Here is a 13482-nt window from a genome sequence, read left to right on the forward strand (position 1 = left end):
GTCCCCCTCCCCAGCTCCCGGCCCCTGCTCCGGCCGCGGCGGGCGCCTGGGGCGTCGCTCGCGGGCGGCCGCGGGGCGGGGGCGCGGCCCCTCCCTCCCTCCCCTCCCTCCGCCCGGCTGCCGGTGGGGGCGGGGACGCGCCGCATGCCAGCGACGCCACCGGCGCCCGCCGCGGCCGGAGCAGGGGCCGGGAGCTGGGGAGGGGGACACCGGTCCGGACCCTTTGTCTGAGAGGCCCGCGGGGCGGCGCGGCGGGCCCAGCGCCAGGCGCGGCCAGGCGGCGCCGGGAGCCTCCACGCCCGGCCCACCCTGCCCGGGCTCATCATGTGACGCGGGTAAGTCGGCGGCGAGCGAGCGCCGCGGCTCCCCCGGCTGCCCCCATTCATTTCCTGGGAACGGCCGCCGGTGCGGGCTGTGAGTGCTGGGGCACTGCCCGGGGAGAGCGGGGCGGGCGGACAGATGCACAGAGCGGGGACCCTGTGTCAGGGAAGGGAACAGTTTCTTCTCCTGCTCTGCCGCTTCTGCTCAGGTCTGTGCCGATTCCCTTTCTTAGCCAGGATAAACGGCGAATGTGTGTGGGTTTTGCTGCTGCTGTCCCAGTCAGCCTTCTATTTAAAAAAACCAGACAAACAAAAAATCGCTCCTATGCCGAAGTTAAATAATTCTAAAGAAAAGCGGGGGCAGGGCGCCCCCCCCCGCTTCCCCCGGCGCCGCCGGGGCGAGCCGGGGGTTAACGGCGGTGCCCTCCCTCCCTCCATCCCCCCTCCCTTCCTCCCTCCCCCTCTCCATCCATCCCTTCCTCCCTCCATCCCTCCCGGTGCCCCGGCGGCAGCGACACCGGGGTAGGGTGCTAAGGGCCGGCCCGAACTTTTCCTCAACTTTCCCGCTGAGGCTTTAGGAGGGGGAAAAGGGAGAGGGGGAGGGGGGACGGTGAAAAAAGCGGGGAAAAAAAAGGCGATAAGCGAGGAGTGATGAGCAGCGATCTGGGAGCGCCCAGCCCTTTGTGCTGCCGTCCCGGGGGGGTTCGGGGGATGGGGCGGGCGGCCCCCCTGCGCATTTGGGGGTGGGCAATTAATATATAAATAAATACCAAAAAAAAGTATAAAGCGTAACGCTCTTTGGAGGGAAGAATCGGAGTGTAACGCTCTACGGGGGAAAAATCGGACTCTAACGCGCGATAGGGGAAAAAATAAAAACCAAGAGTGTAATGCTGTATTACCTTCTACAAAATTATTTATCTTCTATGAAACAAATCGGGAGCTTGGGGAGCAAACCGCTGGTATTTATATTTAAAGCGTATGCCCAGAGCGGCTGCGGGAGATGCGTTATCCCATGGCATCGGCATCACCCCATGAAGCCCTCTGAAAGCTTTCCGCGGCTGGGATGAAATTTCCTCTAGGACGAGATCTGGGCTCCTATCCGCCTCTTCCAGAATCCTGCACCACCGCTGGTGGTGGAATTTGGGGGAGGCGGATACGAGCAATCAGATGGGTTATTTTATATTCCCCTCCCCGTCATTTGCAGGGGTGCGATGCTCCGGTCCAGACAGCGGGTTATTTTCTTTTTGTTTTGTTTTTTTTTTTTTATTCCGGATCTTGGCGTGGTGTTCACTCCGCAGACGGGTTTGCTTGGCAAATAAGGTGTTTTACGCGCTTAGGGAGCAGGTACGAGCAGTTTCGGTAGGAAGCACTGAAGAGAAGTTCACTTGATCGTGTCTGTATGGAGCTTGTAAGATCCTGCTAGCTCTTGGCAGTCCCCCACTCCCTAAGTCAATAAACCAGTTTATTTTTTTCAATTATCCATCACGAAATAAATGGTATTTCCCCCACTCCCTTTTTTTTCACTTTTCCCTTTTTGTCTCGCCACGGCAGGTACGTTATTCGTGGCAACTTTGTGTGGCTGTTTTATATAGCGCTGGCATATGGGCTCCATTTTCTGCTCTCTGGTTGGTCTACAACTCTGAAATGCACAGGAACAGCAAAGTGTTCTCAGTGTGGGATTAGTAACTGTGCTGAATAGGTCACAGATGGGGCGATAGGAGCATTTTATTAATGACGTAACGTTGCATAAACCGAGTCTGCTTTTTTTTGATATATTATTCGGACTGGGGGAGGGGGAATATTTTGAATGTCTTTTTAATGGGACATAATGAACTTGAAACCGCTGTCTGCAAGCTGGCGTATCACCTCTCCTCACAAACCGACGGCGCACAGTGAAGGAAACATTGCGGATTTTTTTTTTAATGTCTTTTTGGTTTTTTTCCCCTCCCGTGCTGCCTGAGGCTTTGGCAGTCGCTGTTACGCTGCTGCTGGCAGGTGCCCGGGTTGGAGGCTGGTGGGATGACATCACCCCCTCGGTGGCACCCATGCGCACCCCTCGCCAGCCCAGCACCTCCACCCGCTCGCTCCCACTGCCTCTGGGACAACAGCGGTGGTATTTTCCTCCCCCCCCCCTTTTTTTTTTCTTTTAGTATTTTTTTCCCACCATTTCTTTTGCTGTGTCTGGTACCTGGGATCGGGGGGGGGGGGGGGCGGGGGGACAGTCTGAAGAGCACCTTTTTTTTAATCAGACCTTTTCATTAGAGTACTGGCAGCTTTACAAGGTGGTTTAGGCTTTTTTTTTGGTTTTTTTTCCTTCTTTTTCCCTCCCTCCCCCCAAGGTCATGGAGTAGTCAGTATAATTTAAAATGGGCTGTGAAAAAATCATATTTCCTCTTCTGTCCCCCAGCTGTGGGGTAAAAGAACCTTTTTGAGGAGGAGATATGCCATAGGGCATTTAGAGTTTAGGATATGGGAGATACTGTTTGCTTTCTGCTTCTGATTGTGAAGCAATATCAGACATATAAATAGCGGGTATGGGAAATGAGGTTTTTTAATTCTGTTTTTTTCCCCCCAGCAATATTTGGTGATGGTATTTCCAGGCCTTTCTTTGCTCTCTTGTAGAAAAACCTTTGCTAGAAAGGCCCCTGAGAGCCCAAGAAGACTGTGTGTAACAACTTTTAAAAATAAACTTTAAGATTCCAGGACAGGCGAATTGTGGAGTCCTCTGCCAGCTGTTTCTGTTGGGATGAGCCAGACCTGAATGTGCATGAGCAGAGTTTCACTTTAGATGAGAGGAGGCAGAAATGTGGTGGGGGCTGAACCAGCTCTTCTTCCTCCAGGAGATGCTAGAATGGGGTCAGTGAAGGGCTTGGGCTGCAGAACTCTGTGGTACCGACTGTTTTCCTCTTCACGTAGACCAAGGTGGTGCATGATGGTACCCACCGTAATTAAATAGAAGTAGAGACCATGTATTTGGGGGAAATGGGTGATGCCTTTCCCGGGTGCTTGGGAAGCTCTCTGCTGCACAGTGTGGTTTCAGAAGGTCTGTGTTATTTGGTGCAGGTTTCAGTGCTAGAAGGGTATCCCATTCAGATTTTGGGCCTGATTTTTGTTCAGATAATGGAAAGATGTGTGCCTTTTCTCATGGCTGGGTGCATGATGTCCACTTACCAGTAGCGTTCACGAAGTTGTAGTGCTGTAGCCTCCTTGCTTCAGGCTGCTGGATCACCTATGTGAGCCTTGCATGGCTGCTGGAACCACTTCTCAGAGTGGTCAACCTCCTTGCTCCTTCCTTCGGTAAGTGTTTGCTTTGTGTAACAGGTCTCATGAGTACAAGGATGGTTTTGACCAAGTCTTCCTTTGAATCAAGTAAAATAGGCGACTGTGACTGAGGTGTTTGTATATTAATAAAGCTGGGGTTTTGAAAATACTTTTGCTGAAGGGTCTTGCTTCTGACTTTTCCAGTACTGTATCTTGATTTATTCTGTTGGAGGATGACTGTGGTTTTGCCTTTCCTTGACATAACTAAACTACTAAAATGAGACAAAAAATTAATTTCTTGAAATAGAAGTTTTGGTTTTAGAAAAGCTGAAATGGATGCAGCACCCAGACTTTGACCTTCTCAGCTCCTCACTAGTGGTTGTTTACTACAGCTGCAGCTGTGCGTCTTTGAAAGAGGAGGAGCTGCAAACACAAGCATGCTCACTTTCCCCAGCTAAGAGGAAAACGTCTAATGAGCATGCTGTTTCAAAGTGAGGTGTAGAGAAAAGTATTGAGTAGTCAGGGTGCAGCTTTTCCTTTCCTTTGTACAAGGAGTGCTTTGCTGTGTCTGTAAGAGAAATTTTGAATCTTGAAAGTGCAAAACATGAATGCATGAAATGATTACGTTTCCTACACAGTAAAAAAGTTTTTTTTTTTGTTTTTTTTTTTAATAAAATGCATACTTAAGCTAGAAAAGAGAAATGCTTTTGCACTGTAGTACTGGGGACACTTTCAACATTGTTCGTTGCTGGAAAAAACTGTGTAACCTTACCCTGTGTTCAACAATTGAACTTTAGACAGTCCTCTTCCTTCAACTGAATGTTTGTTTTTTTTTTTTTAAGTCAGTATTAAATGAGGGAAAAAAAAGGCAACAAGAGTTCTATTTGATGATTCAGTGTCAAGATGATTGTGTTAGTTTATAGCTAGACATAGAGGTATGTTGACAAACTTGACTAGAGTGTTGACTAGACCCTGTGGCACTTTTGCAAAAGTGGGTAAAATTGGACTGATCTGAGCCTAGTTGTGCAGTCTCTTTTGGTTTTGTGTATATATATATATATATATATATAAATATATAACCCTGTGTTAACAGTGCTATGTTTGCGTTTAGAATCTTTTTTACTGTGCAGAAGGTTTGCTTAGATTTGGTGCTCTGAAATACGTGAACTTTCTCACACTTCTGCAAAGTTTGGTGACTGGTAGGTCTGAAGTTTATTCCAAGACTGTGCTCTCATTTGCTCCCAAGGAATAACTGTAATACAGAAAAGGTAAACTATTCTTTAATTAGTTCTATTTACCTTTTGGTGGCAGAGAACTCTTAAAATAATACTGAAAGACAGAAAGAAGAGGGAAAGTGAACGTGGCTTTGCCAAATATATATCCATGCTGTTTGTAATACTGAGCTTGTGTGGACTTTCTTGAGTTCAGTATAAAGTCTCTTGGTATTAATCAGAAAGCATTATCTAGATTTTGGACTAAACCAAAATGAAAATACAAATATTTTTTGCATTTATGTTTGCTGCAGAATGATGTGTTTTGATTTGGAGAAGACAGATTATGGTGTGCATTGGTCTTATAGCTGTTTCTGTCATTTTCTGCATTTTTGGGGTGGGATGATGGCATGAGCCAGCTCAGTGCTTCTCAACTGAAATATATGGTAAAACTTGGGAGTGAATATATCAAATCATGTGAGATACATTCAGGGACTGTATGCTTCATACTGTCTGTTTCTTCTTCGACTCAGCATCTGTACACATCAGCTCCTGTGTCAGAAGAGTCCCTTTAGCTGCAGGTGCAAGGGTAGGACTTATCTGGGTGTTGACTTGCTTATATTTTTTATTACTTTTTTTTTAAAGTTCAGTAAAATCACAAGGATACTAAAGCTGTGTATGTCAGGATCAAGGGAGATGCCATGATTAAAGAGTATTAAAGGTACGTATTCAGCGATACTGCAGAGAGACCTCGACAGATCACAGGACTGGGAAATCACCAACCATATGAAGTTCAACAAGGGAAAGTGATGGGTTCTGCACCTGGGGTGGGGCAGCCCTGGATGCTCATACAGACTGGGGAATGAGATGCTAGAGAGCAGTTTTGCGGAAAGGGAGACCTGGGGGTCCTGGTGATGGCAAGTTGAATCTGAGTCAGCAGCGCCCTGGCAACCAGGAGGGCCAGTCATGTCCTGGGGGGCATCAGATGGCAAAGCATCACCAGCTGGTCGAGGGAGGGGATTGTCCCACTCTGCTCTGCACTGGTGAGGCCTCACCTTGAATATTGTGTGCAGTTTTGGGCGCCACAATATAAGGAAGATATTAAGCTATTAGTGAGTGTCTAAAGGAGGGCAATGAGGATGGTGAAGGGCCTTGATGGAAGCCGTATGAGGAGTGGGTGAGATCACTTGGTCTGTTCAGCCTGGAGAAGAGGAGACTGAGGGGAGACTTCATTGCAGTCTACAACTTCCTTGTGAGGGGAAGAGGAGGAGCGGGCACTGATCTCTGTGGTGACCAGTGACCCAAGGGAATGGCCTGAATTTGTGTCAGGGGAGTTTTAGTTTGGATATTAGAAAAAGGTTCTTTACCCAGAGGGTGTTTGAGCACTGGAACAGGCTCCCCAGGGAAGTGGTCACAGCACCAAGGCTGACAGAGTTCAAGAAGCATTTGGATACTACTCTCAGGCACATCGTGTCTCTTGGGGGTGGTCCTCTGCAAGGTTAAGAGTTGGTACTCAATAATCCTTGTGGGTCCCTTCCAACTCAAGATATTCTGTGATTCTGTGATACTGAATAAAGTCTGCTGAGACTGTTGAATGCTTATATTTCTTAACCTCTGAGTGCAATCCTAATAATGTCTGTGCTTTTAAAAAAATTTCTGGTTTATTTGTTCATAGGATTTTTTTTTTCTTATTTTATTTGTATTTCTTGAAACAATGCCCTCGTGTGCAGTGATTTTTATCCTTTTGTGGATGGCTGGCAGTGCTGGTGTTGACAGGCTTTGGAGTTGCAGCACAGACCAGCACCACTTGAGTTAAGGAATGTCTGGTTAGCAGTAGCAAGCTTTTGTCCTCTCTGTGAACCAGCCTCCAGGACGGGAATGAGGCAGAGCTCTTTGCTAATGGCTGGCATGGTATTTGCTACATAGTAGAGTAATGATGGGACTCAAAAATCGCTAGCTTTGTTCCTGGCCTGGCTGTGGGGCGAGTGTGTTCTCGTTGTTTAAACATAGAACAATCAAATGCATGACCTTGGACATCAGCACTTTGAAGGGGATAATTAATCAGATGATGTATCGTGTTGGGAAACCTGAGTTCTAGTCTTGTTTGTGTCATATGTCACCTGGGACGAGCACTTCAATACCTGCTCTGTAAGGTGGTAAGCAGTGACCTTTTTAATGTGAAGTGGTGTCCAGTGATCAGAGCAGCAAAGAGCACAAGGTTATGCATGCTAACGCTGATCCTCTCACTGACAGCCTAAATAATTTCTTTGCCTTGACCAAGAAGGGCTTTTCTGCTGGTAGTGAGGCATCTCTGTTCTGATGGTAGCACAGGAAGCATAGGGATGCTGGCAGACCACATGGGGGTGTGTGCAGAGAGCTCAGACCAGCTGGAAATATGTTAAGGTTTGTTAGTGGAGTTGGAGATGGTACTAGTGAGCTCTGGAAGCCTTCCTGAGCATAGGTGAACTGTAATTCTCATACACTTTGGTCAAGTCTTGGCAGGCTGCGATTGACATGGGTAAAGGCAACCATCTATCCCCAGCAGTTTCTATCTGTGGATCCCTGAGGGAGAATCTAAAAAAAAAAAAAAAAAAAAAACCCACTGAATTTTTTTCTTTTTTCCCCACTACAGAAATTGTCAGAAGTGACTGATGTGCTCTCGGAAACTTTCAAATCAAACTTTGCAGAAGCAGTCACTAAGCATTTTGGTTGAAATGATTGAAATTTGTTAACTGGAATAATGCAGGATTAGAAGTTCAAAGAGTAACTGTGACTGTTATTTACCATGTATGTTATTTATTCCCCCCCCACCCCCCCATGGTACCAGCATTTTTAGATGGTCTGCTAAAAATTGAAGAGACCTTTTATAGCAGATGTCATAACACATCATCTGAGGTAGTCACTGAGATATTTAGGATTAATGGTATCAGTTGGCAGTTCTTTCTAGAAAAAAAGAAAGATAGTGGCTGTGACTACCATGTAGATTCCCATTTGACAGGAATCTGAGCAGGACTTGACTTAAAATCAGAATAATATAGAAAATTTTTTTTTAATCTGTCTTTATTTTGAGTGCGTAATACTGGCATGAAATAGTTTTGAGTTAGACTTCAAGTATGGGTTGGCAGTGCTCTAGAAGAGCATGTAAAGAGCTGTGATTGATGACACTTCAAAATCTTTTAAAGTGTTGGAGAGTAGTTGGAGCTCTTCCAGTTCCTTTTTCAGTGAATCTTTCAGTTGCAAGAAAATTGCAAATGGGAAATGATTTCTCTTAAGAAAAAAAAAAAGTAGAGAAAAACATTCCTTTCCAGTTTCTATAAATTGGTAACAGTTACCAGGTGACTTAATTTTTTCACTTGTTCCATCTAACTAAGGAAATCTTTTGTTTAGATGGTGCCCTACAAAATTTTAAAAGGAAAAAATGAGCTAACTGGGTTATTTTTCCGCTTTTGAAACTGAGAGCGTGCAAAGTTGGTTTAGTTAGGAGGCAGATTTGGAGGCTGCTATTTCAGAAAACATTGCTGTTTTCACTTTTACTTTTGAGATCTATATTCAGCTAAATCAACACTTGGCTAAAATGTCTTCGACATTTATCTAAGAATATATATTAATAATTATGGACCTTTCATTTTGAGAAGGTGATACATTTGTAATTTTTGATTCCAACTTTATTGGGATAAAGTTTACAGTAGTCAGAATCAAACAACTAAATATGAACATAGCACAAATTGAAAAATACCATGAGATTTAGTACACTTTCTCTGCTTTGCATTCCAACCAGTCTCCAAGCTGTATTTATTTTGTGCTTGCTGGAGATGTGCTCTCCTTTAGGTTTCAGTTGTTGCTGGATTTAGGAAGACAATATTTCTTTTGCATTGCAATGCTGAAGAACTGTGGGGGATAGGCAGGGGTGGGAGGCTTGACTCTGCAAAGCAATCACAAGACATTTGCCTAAGTCAGTTCTCATGGATAGCTTGAATAAAATATGTTCCTTTTCCAAAAAGCAGAGCTTAGCTCACCCTTGCCTCAGAAGTGTGTGCTAAAAATCATGACACTAGAATCATTTTCATGGTCCAAACACCATCATAAAACCTCTCCGTTGGCTGACGGTAGATAAAGTCTCAGATGTTTGGCTCACATGTGGATGCATGCACTGTACTTGTTAAAAAATAAGTGAGAGGATACCTGCAGTGCTGAAATCCTGGGAGAAACACTAGTGGCCCTGCAGGATTTGGTGTGGTGAGGAAGGAATAGCAGTTTCTGTTGGTTCTTCTTGTGGCTTTTGTTATTTGGTGTTTAACTTAGCCCATGTATTGCAGAAGCAGGTAGCCCTAGCAAGGCCACGGTAGGCAGGCTATGATTTCCTACAGTAGGGGCAGCACCAGGAGCTTAGTGGTTTAGTACCCAAGTCCTCTTGGGGGCATGGCCTGAAATATACCTGTATCTTCAGATCCCTCCCCAAGTAGTACTGAAGTTCCACCTATGTGTGGCTTTCATGGACACCTTTTTTCGTGCCTTAAACAAAAAGAAAAAACTAGGAATTGGAATAAAAGAAGGAAGTTTCTTCTTGTGATGAATTCTGACTGCAGTTGATGTTGCACGTTCCCATCCATCAGTTCTCATCCCTGTGTGTCTAGCTACTGTGTTGTCTTCTGCCTCTTGCGAGCAGCGCTACCCTACCCTTCTTTGGGCAAGGACTGCTGTTCTCTTCCTCTTGCTGTAACTCTTCTGTTGATAACTTTGTCATTAAAAAGTTTCTTTAATTTTTATTTTCAGACACATTTTCTGGCTCCTGGATTATTTTAAAGATACCTTCTTCTTATGAAAAGTATACCTACCTTTACCTACTTCCCACCTCTGATTTTTCTTAACAACGTTTCTACTTGTACAATTGTGTTTTCAATCCATCTGACTGAAGAAGCCTTTATAGATTACATATATATCATGGCTAGGCTTTGCGAATGAAGATTTGGGAAGGACTCTACCCTCATTTGCTACAAGCATACTGGTGGCTAAAGAGGCCAGTGCGAGATAGACAAATCCAGTTGCAAAACGCACAGGAGAAAGACTCCTTGAATGGTATCAGCAAGACACGATTCTTTCTGCGTTGTCTTTTCTCCTCAAGAGTGATCCTGCGTGCTTTCTCAAAGGCATCAGCAGCGTTACAGATGGTGTGTCTCCAGGCCTCCTGATTGGAGGCCAGAGTAGGCCAGTGATGAAGATCAATGTGGCCAAGGCTGAGATGTCGTTTCAGGGAGTCCTTGTATCTCCTCTTCGGGGCTCCTCTCTTGCGGCAGCCAGTGGCAAGTTCACCATAGAGCACGATCTTAGGGAGGCGGTGGTCCTTTATCCTTGAGACATGTCCTGCCCAGTGCAGCTGTGTTCTCAGCAACATGGCCTCAATACTCGTACCTGCTGCCTGTTCTAGAACAGATGCATTGGTCACGTAATCTGACCAGTGGATGTTTAGGATTGTACGGAGACAGTGTTGATGGAAGCGTTCTAGGAGTCGCAGGTGGTGGCGGTAGATGACCCTTGATTCAGACCCATATAAAAGAGTAGACAGAACAATGGCCCTGTAAACACTGATCTTTGTGCTTTTCTTCAAGTATTTATTTCACCAGACTCTTTTATGGAGTTTTCCGAAGGCACTATATGCCTTTGCTAATCTGTTGTCTATCTCTCTGTTGATCTTACTGTCCGAAGAGATGATGCTACCTAGGTAGTTGAACTACTGGACAGATTTAAGCTCTGATTGGCCAATGGTGATATGGGGATGATGGAAGACTTCCTGAGGTGCAGGTTGATAGAAAACTTCTGTCTTCTTTAAGCTGACTTCCAGCCCAGGAAGCTCAGCAGCTTCAGCAAAGCAGGATGTTAAATGCTGCAGAGCTACTTCTGTGTGGGCAATGAGGGCGTCGTTGTCATTGTAAAGCAGCTCCCGGGCAACATGATTTAAGGTATTAGTATGAACCTTCAGTCACCTTAGGTTGAATAGGCTTCCATCAGTACGATATCAAATGTAGATATCATCTTCTTCATCAAGGTCTTCATCGTGGCCCTTTGGAGCATCATGCTGAAGAAGATTGTGAATAGGGTTGGTGCAAGAACACAACCTTGTTTCACACCATTGGTTATTAGAAAGGGCTCAGAAAGCGCATCGCCATATCTGGGTTGGCCACACTGATCCTCATGAAGTAAGATGATCATTTTAAGGAACTTGGAGGGACATGCTAACCATTCCAAAATCTCCCACAGACCTTTTCTGCTCACAGTATTGAAAGCCTTGGTGAGATAAACAGAGGTTACATAGAGACCTTTGTTCTGTTCCCTACACTTCTCTTGCAGTTGTCTGAGAACAAATACCGTGTCTGTGGTACTCCTGTTGGCTCTGAAACCACATTGGCTTTAAGGTAGAATTCCTTCTGCTATAGTGGGTATTAATCTGTTCAAAAGTATTCTTGCCAGGATTTTGCCAGCAATGGAGAGCAGAGTGATACCTCAGTAATTTGAACAGTCTGATTTAACTCCTTTCTTCTTATACAGAGTGATGATGACTGCATCACATAGGTCTGAAGGTAGTTTGCCGAGTTCCTAACAGCGCACCACAAACTTGTGAAATTTAGCATGGAGTGCTTGGCCCCCACGCTTCCAGACTTCAGGTGGAATTCCATCAACCCCAGCTGCCCTGCTGATTTTCACCTACTGTATGGCCTTAAGGGTTTCTCCCACAGTAGGAGCAATATCCAATTCATTCTTCACCTGTTGCTGTGTAATGCACTGAATTGCTGAGCACATATATATATATATATATATATATATATGCTAAAATTGCTACTTGCTTTGCATAAGGGGTATTTTCTTGGTTGTTCAGCATCTAACTGGCAAGCCCTCTGAGCAGGGCTGCCTTTCTGAGAGCATGACTTTCCATGGTGGCTTCTGCCTGACTGAGAGCAGGGAAGGTGGGGTGAGAGTGCTCCTCTGCATTTGGTCATGGGTGCTGTAGTGTCTTTCAGGAGATCCAGAGTGAACCACTTCCATGTCCCATCTTACTCCTTGGATATTGCTGTGATATCAAAAATAGAAATGTAAGGGTAGTGTGAGAGATCTTTTTGTATTGGTCATGTATTGGAAATATGAAAATAATCAGTGGAAATATTCTCGTGTTATACAGTGTTAAAACTAATTCAGCAAACTCAAAAATTCTAATCTGTCTCAAAGAATCTGTACTAGTAATTTTTATATGAGGGAACAGAAATGAGACACATCCTATGGCAATCATTTGATATGATCTAAAACAGTAATTCCAGTCAGTGTTTGTCAGACATTATAGTGTTTTCAGTTTAAAAGTTGAACGACCAGACCGCAGCTCTTTTGAAGCTTGAGGTTTGGCAACTGTGTCAAATACAGGAATTGTGTTGTAAAAGCATCTTTACAGCACTGCAAGTGCCATAGAAGAAGCAAAGCCACAAAGCCACATTTAACCAATATGTAAGTTGCAAAGATTTTTAAGGATTTCTGCCTGGATGAGCAATTCTGAATTTAGCCGCAGATGTTCAAAGTCTTAGTTGGTGGTGGACAGGTTGACATTTAAGCAGATAGCAGAAGCAATGTACAAGTCGAATGAAGTTACACTCACTGGAGGCTGGACTTAGTGAAGTGAGAAGAAATATGATATGTATTATAACATCTCAACATGGGATCAAATTGTAGTCTCATTGATTTATAGATCAGAGAAGACCATTATGATCATCTAATTAAATTTAAATAATGCCATCAGTAGAGTATCACCTTGTCCTGCACGAACCATGCATGTTCTTTTGGAACTGGAACATTTTGTGAGTAGATGGTTGTAACATAAAAAACTTCACGCAGTGGGGAATCAACTGTCATCTTTGGTAAGCTGTTCCAGTGGTTATAATTACTCTAATCTCTATGCTTGCTTTCTTCCCTGAATTTATCCATATATTTGGCTTCTAGCCACTTAACCTTGTTATACTTCTGTCTCTTAAATGAGTGGTCAACACGTCTCCTGTCAATTCCTTCTCTGTCTCCATTTTTAGAATATGCATAATTGAATAGTGTTTTAATTTGCAGCTGCTAAAGACAGTGAATTGATTTAAGTAGTTTTGACTTTAAAGTAGTGGGCAGGAAAACTTGATTTAAACAATCAATTTAAATCTTGCTTGGTTTCTGCAGTTCTTACTGACTTTCCATTCCCAGTGCTGTCTGTTGGGCAAGTGATGTTTAGTGTGCTGATACACAATAGGCGAAATAGTCTTTATGCAGATATACTCAAATTTTTTATCCGAGAGCACACATTGTATGCATACCTATATATTTTAAAAGTTTGTGGAGTTAATATTTTTTACCGTGTTTGAATTTCGGGATGTTTAATATTACAGTATGACTGTGGTTTTGATTTACTAGGTGGTTCATCTTTATAATTAACTTTGTCAACTAAGTTAGAAATTGGAACTCATATAAACCATGGAAAACATCATTAAAATAATTTTTGATAATAATTTGATTCCTTTCTGATGTACCAGGTTACTTTAAAAGTCTTATTAAAATGTGTTAATGTTTAAAACTAACTTTTATATTGAATAAAGGAAAAATAAACTTAGCTATTAAGAGAAACACAATTTCTGTTAAAAATACTCTTGAGAGTATTTAGTATTTAGAACTAGTAG

At 43.9% G+C, this 13482-nt stretch overlaps 1 protein-coding gene across 5 annotated transcripts in view; it reads left to right on the forward strand.

Annotated features, from left to right (window-relative positions):
* Window positions 1-261: 261 nt before the first annotated feature.
* The window catches only part of KLF12 (Kruppel like factor 12), a 238273-nt gene continuing 225052 nt past the window's right edge, over window positions 262-13482 (forward strand). For 3 of the 5 annotated variants that reach the window (XM_027646772.1, XM_027646801.1, XM_027646810.1), the window contains exon 1: window positions 262-335. The gene's annotated coding sequence lies outside the window, so the exon portion shown is untranslated. Of the gene's footprint in view, window positions 336-359; window positions 530-5167; window positions 5514-13482 lie in introns of those variants that run through there. The other 2 variants (XM_027646790.1, XM_027646781.1) reach the window with 2 other exon arrangements.

The sequence above is a fragment of the Corapipo altera genome, unplaced genomic scaffold, assembly GCF_003945725.1.
Source record: "Corapipo altera isolate COAL_440 unplaced genomic scaffold, ASM394572v1 0, whole genome shotgun sequence".
NCBI lineage: Eukaryota > Metazoa > Chordata > Aves > Passeriformes > Pipridae > Corapipo > Corapipo altera.